Source organism: Pinus tabuliformis, chromosome 5_2, assembly GCF_031772625.1.
Source record: "Pinus tabuliformis cultivar Carrire ecotype Pingquan chromosome 5_2, CPIR1, whole genome shotgun sequence".
NCBI lineage: Eukaryota > Viridiplantae > Streptophyta > Pinopsida > Pinales > Pinaceae > Pinus > Pinus tabuliformis.
The window spans coordinates 818,675,882-818,683,908 of record NC_142306.1 but is presented as its reverse complement, the minus strand read 5'-3'; positions in this window follow the sequence as shown (position 1 = coordinate 818,683,908).

The following is an 8,027-nucleotide window of genomic DNA, read 5'->3' as shown; positions in this document are numbered from 1 at the left end:
ACATGGTATTTTTTTAATTAAATTGAAAAGAAAAAAAAACATGATCACTTTTGAAATAAATCTCAACATTCTATCTGAAGCTACTACTAAAAATATTTCGTGCATATTTAGTGGAAGTTAAAGTCCCAACATGAACTAATAAAGAAGAAATTCTATATAAACCAATACTTGCAAAAGATAAAACTCCTTTAATTAATGTTCTCTAGCTTTGATAAGAGTAACTCATATAAAAAGGCAAGTTTGGAGAAACCACATATTTAGTGCATTCACTATATCCTTTGTTGAAAATAATTTCACTAAAGAAAGAAAGTCCACTGATAAATATTCACCATCTCCATAAATAACATCCTAAAACATGTGCTCAAACTTGGGTAATAATAACAAATTTAAATTAGGAAACCTTTAAAAATAGTGTCCTCAAGCCATATACTTTTCTTTTTGGATTAAAAAAATAAAATTAATTAAAGAAATTGTCAATAACATCATTTTCAAGCCATGTGTTCTCCTTTTGGACGATCAAACTAACCAGTGTAAGCATAGAAAGTCAATGAAAATGGCTCAAGGTGTGCACTTTAACTTAAGATTAAAATTATGATGCATATCCTAATAAAAGTAAACAAAGTAAAGTATAAGGTAGGTGCTCCATTTAGAGTAAGAAAATATAACATAACCCATGAGAAAATTTGGGTAAACATCTCAACTACGATTATCCATCTTCGAGTGATAATACCAATGAAATAGAATTCTATTTTCACTCTACTCATAAACATCTAAATATTGTAGGTATGAAAATGGATGTGGTTCTTGAAAAGTGGAAGTCTTTAGAATGGTTTAGAATTTTATATTGATATTGTATGTCATATGGGATCTTCAAAGATATATTCATATTGTCTAAAATAACATTTATTTGTTAAAACTACAATGCTCAAAATATATCTAATGGTCTTAAATATCGCTAAAATTTAAATCTAGGATTAATCTCCATATCGGGTCACTGAAAATATAATTTCCCTGTCTCCCTTATAAACATATATATATTTTAAAAAGCACCCCAATTCACCTCAAATTTGAACTACAAAGCTATCTTCTCAATGCGTATTGAAATACACATCATTTCTCTTTGAAAAGGCGAAATTTTTAAAAGTAGAATTAACTAAAATCATTGAATCGGTAATTTGGAAGTTCTCGTCTAACTATCCTAATCTCCCCCATACATCCTACAAACTCTCCAAGCAAATCCAATGCAGGGAAATAATTGATAAAAAAGAACTTTGCAACTTCAAATTAAAAACATGCTAAATTGGTATAGGATGTGTTGTCTCTTTTTAACATTGATCTCTAAATAATCCTTGAAACTTACATGTTGCAACTTTAGAACAATGTTGAGTTAGACTTGCACAACCATATAAATTAAATGACTGATAATGGATATACATCAATCCATTGTATCAAAACACTTCATGATACATCTAACATTGCCAAAGATTAAAAACTCATAAAAACAACCAAATTATAGCTTTATTTCAAATTATTGTTATTATTAATTATAATAAGAATGACGATATGAGTTGAACATATATACATTAAAAAAAAATGCAACAAGAAAAACATAGTAAAGCAACAATAAGAGTTCAATGCCATAAATAAAAACCAAAGTGACACATGCAGACATGGCATTTTTTTTTAATTAAATTGAAAAACAAAAAGAGCATGACCACCATTGAAATAAATCTCAACACTCTATTCGAGGCTACTACTAAAAATATTTCGTGCATATTTCGTGGATAAATCTCAACACTCTATTTGAGGCTACTACTAAAAATATTCCATGTATATTTCGTGGATGCTAAATCCCTACCACCCACCTAATAACTATTGATAATTAAATTAAAATTATGGAAGCCTATTCCAAAATAAACATGCCTAATTGTGTAACTAATAATTATTGATAAAACTTAGAATTATGAGACCCTATTGCAAAATAGACATGCCTACCGACATAAATATGTTTTGTAACCATAAAAGCTACAAAACATAAAATATTGAAGCTTAAAACTAAAAATCTACTAAATTAGTATAGGACGCATTGTACCCTTGAAACATTGATCTTTGAATAATCCATGAAATTCATACATTGCAACGGTAGAACAATGTTGAGCTAGAATAAGCTTTTCAAGATGGTACCTATATGGCCTAATGTACTCTTGAAATGTCAAATCCAAATGGTTAACTTTGTAAGGTCGAACCCATTTCATATAATTCTAACAAATTGTTGATGTGAAATAGTGAACAATGTAATGTAATGTTGTGCTTATCTTGAACAATGTCCACAAATAGATGTTGGGAAGCAACACCTAGATACATGAACTTAGTTTTGGGGTTAACATTGTCTCTGTCTAGAAGACAATTTCCCCTTGTGAGGTGTCGAGAATCCTAGAACTCTAAAACTAATATATATTTTTAAACAGACACTTGGGAACATGTCAATGACTCAAATCAACCCCTTGAAATAACCATAGGACTTGACCAAATTCCTTGAGGCTACTACTAAAAATATTTCGCGGATAAATCTCAACGCTCTATAAGGCTACTACTAAAAATATTCCATGCAGATTTCGTGGATGTTAAATCCCCACCATCCACCTAATAACTATTGATAATTAAATTAAAATTATGGAAGCCTATTCCAAAATAAACATGCCTAATTGTATAACTAATAATTATTGATAAAAATTAGAATTATGAGACCCTATTGCAAAATAGACATGCCCATCGGCATAAATATGTTTTGTAACAAGAAAAACTACAAAACATAGAATATTGAAGCTCAAAACTAAAAATCTACTAAATTAGTATAGGATGCATTTTACCCTTGAAACATTGATCTTTGAATAATCCATGAAATTCATACATTGCAACTGTAGAACAATGTTGAACTAGAATAAGCTTTTCAAGATGGTACCTATATTGCCTAATGTACTCTTGAAATGTCAAATGCAAATTGTTAACTTTGTAAGGTTGAACCCATTTCATATAACGCTAACAAATTGTTGACGTGAAATAGTAAACAATGTAATGAAATGTTGCGCTTATGTTGAACAATGTCCACAAATAGATGTTGGGAAGCAACACCTAGATACATGAAATTAGTTTTGGGGTTAACATTGTCTCCATATAGAAGACAATTTCCCCTCGTGAGGTGTCGAGAATCCTAGAACTCTAAAACTAATATATATTTTTAAACACACACTTGGGAACATGTCAATGACTCAAATCAACCCCTTGAAATAACCCTATGACTTGACCAAATTCAATGCAACCTCCCACCAACTTAAGATAATGTTTAACTTTGAAACTCAAAGAAATAATAATCAATTTTTTTCCCAAGCAATTTGACCCTATGATTGACAAGATAGACTTTAAACATTTAAAAGCCATTTTATGGATGACAACGAGCTTTGACCTCATACCTCACAATAAAACTTTGCTACTCATAAATAGATTTCGAACCATCATATATCATCTCATGGGTGACTCATCTTAGTGACTTATTAAGTTTAAAAACATTCATTTTAGATCTAAAATAACAACCACTATCCCAATTACAAACTTGATGCAAAAAGTAAAACTTGAGAATTTTGACATTGAAATAATGACCACCATTTAATGAACATTTTGACCTTGAAATAACAACCACCATTTACAAAGCAACCTTGGTTCAGAAAGTAAAGAATATAAAACCCAATGTTGAATGGAAATAAACATAATGAATAAGAAAATGTTCAACGGGGATGTAAAATTGGAAACCCAAAGCAAATTCACTTAGAGTTATCCTAGAATTGAAAACAATTCTAATGAAAAATGGATTAGATCTATTAACTCTAAACCTTGGTGATAAAAGAGTCTTTCTTTCTATTTTATTTTTGGTTGTGGTTTTGATGCCACTCATGACTGATCAACTTCCTTTGACAATCAGTGAGACCACTTATGCAAGTAGCGACTTTGCAAAATCGATTTATGCAATCTTCTTTAGTGTAGCCAACCATTGAATCTACTAATGTGAACATGTGTCTACATGTATTCAAACATTAGCAAAAGAAAAGGAACCTATCATCACTAATAATGACTTCATAAAATGACATCCTCCTTTACAAATAAGGAAGAAAACCCTAGGCTCTTCTTTATTGTCCTTAAATGGATCCGTTATATATTGCTACGCTAGGTCAATAAAACTGCGCAATTTTGAGCAATGATTAAACTTCAAAATTGTTGAAAGTTGTAGCTCGGGTAGGTACTTATACACAAGCCTTGTGTCTACATGTGCTAAAGTTTCTCACTTTCTCTTTAGAACACTTGCTCAGGTGTGAGAAAGTTGCTAATGTAACTTAGCGTAAGTTTAACTTATGAAAAGAACATATTAGTATGTTGGCTTATTGAGCTAGAAGAAACTTAAGAAAAGTAAAGTAATTTACTTTAGTGATTTTGTTTTAATATTAATCATTGGTCTCAAGTGAGGTGAGATCTAATCTAGGTCGTTAATCACTTTCAGATTAGGGTTAGGGTTAGGGATTTAACTCAATGTAAAATTATAAAAGTAAGGCCGAGGAGAGGAGAAAGACACCGTATGACATCATAGGATCGAGAGAGGCATCTCAATGAACAATGTGCTAGGCTTGAGGGAGTGCAGAGAGGTTGGAGATCTAGATTTTCATAGAAGATCAATCATTGATTTAAGGAAAATCCATTGGATCAAATCCATGTTATTTGTATTATATATATTCTTAGTTGGGCCATTATCCCAAGACGAGAGCCACATAAGTTTGGATTTTTTTCTTTAATGAAAAATTTGTTGAGAAGAATCTATGAGCGTTGTTTTATGTGATCGATTATTTAACGTTGCTTTCTCTGAATTTATGTTAGGAACCTAGCTATGTGTTCAATAAATAAACACATTTTTTGCTAGGAATTAAGTACCAGGTGCTAGGTTCGTAGGAAATATATCACGGTATCAAAGAAAAAAATCCAAAGTAAACCGATCTCGAAATCGTGGAACCCAGGTTCATACAGGATTGTTGGGGCTAGGTTTGGCCACAATCGTATGAGACAATTTTTTTTAGAGGTGTCAATATCGACCATATGGCAACTAAGGTAGAAATTAAAAAAGGAAAAAAAGAAAATGGAGAGGGTTGTGGGTGATCAACAGGCCTAAAGGCCCACCCAGCCGCCAAAGAATAGGTATGCAACAAGCAAAGCTACTAACAACATCCATTTCAAGCTCATAAGTGAGGGTGCACAGCTAGCATGCTAGGTGTGCCAGAGGTATGAGTGTGTCATGAGCGAGTTGATAGTTTCTTAGCGAAACTAAAAGAACATGGCTGATTTTCCTTAGTGGGCGTCATACTCGCCCACAACCACTAAGAATATATGTTTTAGCACATGAGAGTGAGGAGGTAAGCACGAGTCAGTGGACAAAGCGCAAGGATATTGGGGGCGACAAAGGCGGTGTAGTGAGTGGTTGCAACAACCACATGAACACAAGGAGACTAGGTTGCAGAGTACAATGGCTCTACGTAGCATGTTGTTAGAGGTGGTAGTGGTGGAGAGTGCGAGTAAGGGTGACAAGCAAGGATGTATCAATTCGTGAAGGAGTGATGTTGTCTGTAGGTGCCAAAAATGAGCACGAGACAAATTGAGTGCTAGAGTAGGCACTCATAAGAGAAGATCACGATCATACAAGAGCGACCATCAAATAAGAGCAGGCGTGAGGGGACACAAGATTGAAATCGATGGCCAACATACTGACCCAACATAAAAATAATAATTTTCTTCGTCATCAAATAAAATTTATTTATGGCATGGTTTGATCAGTTGGAAAGAGATGGCTATAAGTCCCATGTTTCAATATTGTTTGGATGGGTCGTCTAACTACATTATTTGTAAGGAGAGAATTACGTTGTTATTAGAGGAGAATGAGATATTGGAGTTGGAAGATCAAACTTAGACTCCTACCAATGCGACACTTCTGGCTGCCCATAAGAAGAAGGATGTGAAATTTAGAAGGATTATCTTGGACATAGTGAAAGATAACATTAATTCTCATTTGTATGGGAAGAAAATCGCCAGAAAAATGTTGGAGGCGTTGTATAAGTTGTACCAAAGTGACAAACATAACCAAAAAATGGTGATAAGAGAGAAGCTGGGGAGCACTAAGATGTCCAAGACTGATAATTTTTCTTCTAATATCACTCGAATATATCAAGTACGAGATGAGCTTGCTATAGTAGGGGAGACAATGACAGACTCAGAACCAGTAAGGACATATTTGAGAGGATTCACAGAATAGTGGGATACCTTCATTAAAGGATTCGTGTCATGGGAACATTTCCTAACCTGGGATAGGTTGTGGGATGAATTCACCTAGGAGGAGACTTGCGAGGATGCTCTACGTGACAACTAGGTAAAATGTGAAGGGGATGAGGAGAATCTTTCTCTTTCAAGTCATGCAAGAAAAGCAAGGGGATTGTCAAACTGAACAAGGGAGATGAAGGATCATCTAGTGATGGGAAGAAGAAGGACATGAGTAAATTCAAGTGTTTTGTGTGTCACAAGCTAGGACATTATGCGAGCCAATGTCCAAACAAAAAAAAAGACAAAGGGAAAACACATGTTATAGAATCAACACAGATTGATGAGTTTGCAACAAAATTTGAGAAGTTCTCATTGGTGGCTATTTGTCTTTCTGACACTAGTGCTAGAAGTTCCTTGTTTGTGAATATTGGTGCATGGTTAATGGATAATGGAGCATCTTGTAATATGATGGGAATGAGGGAAGTGTTTCCCAGTGTTTCGAAAAAAAAGATTCAGACATGCATGTGAAAGTTGGTATGAGTACCATATGTGAATTAAAATGGGTTGGAACAATGTTATTCCAACTAGAATCAAGAGGATCTTTGGAGATAATAGAGGTGTTATATCTCCCAGAGTTGAAAAACAAATTTCTCTTAGTCTCAACTTTGGAGGACTAAGGGTATGATATTATGTTCCAGGAAGGGCAAGTATTCATACGTTTAGAGGGAGCTACCTAGGACACAATAGTAAGGTTTGGTGTTAGGGAGGGTAAGTTGTATATCGTGTATGACTAGACTGTAGGTAGATTCAAGGGGATCTTGGATCAAGGATCGATGTTAGTGACAAAGAATGAGCAGGAGGCTTTAAATATTGAGTTGAGATCGGGGAATCAATTTTTTAATCTGGATGAAGGGAATGAGGCATCTTCCAAATCTGTCAGAACTAGTTGGTATGAGCTAACATTGATGGATGCTTAGGAGTAGGATAAGACTCCTAGGAGCATGGTTGAGAAAAATAGGCCTTCAGTGTAGTTTCTAAAGCAGGTATCAAGGAAACCTTCCAATTCAGAAATAGTAGCTACAACAACGGATGATGTGTTGGGATTGGAGACATATCTAGGTGGAGTAGTTTCTTCTAGAAGTACCCTCCTCGCTAAGAGGAGGTGTTGAAAGTTGTAGCTCGAGTATGTACTTATGTACATGCCTTGTGTCTAGGCATGCAAAAGTCGCTCACATTCTCCTTATAACACTTGATCAAGTGTGATAAAGTTGCTAATGTAACTTAGCTTAAGTTTAACTTAAGAAAAACACATATTAGTATGTTGGCTTATTGAGCTAAAAGAAACTTAGGAAAAGTAAAGTAATTTATTTGAGTGATTTTGTTTTAATCTTAGTCGTTGATCTCAAGTGAAGAGATATCTAATATCAATTGTTAATCACTTTGAGAGTAGGGTTATGGTTAGGGATTTAATTCAATATAAATTTACAAAAGCAAAGTTGAGGAGAGGAGAAAAACACATTACAACAACACAAGATTGAGAGAGGCATCTCAGTGAGAAATGTGTTGGGGTATGAGGGAGTGCAGAGAGGCTAAATATATAGATATGCAGAGAAGACTAAGCACTAATCTAGGGAAAATCCATTGGATCAGATCCAGATTATTTGTATTATGTATTTTCT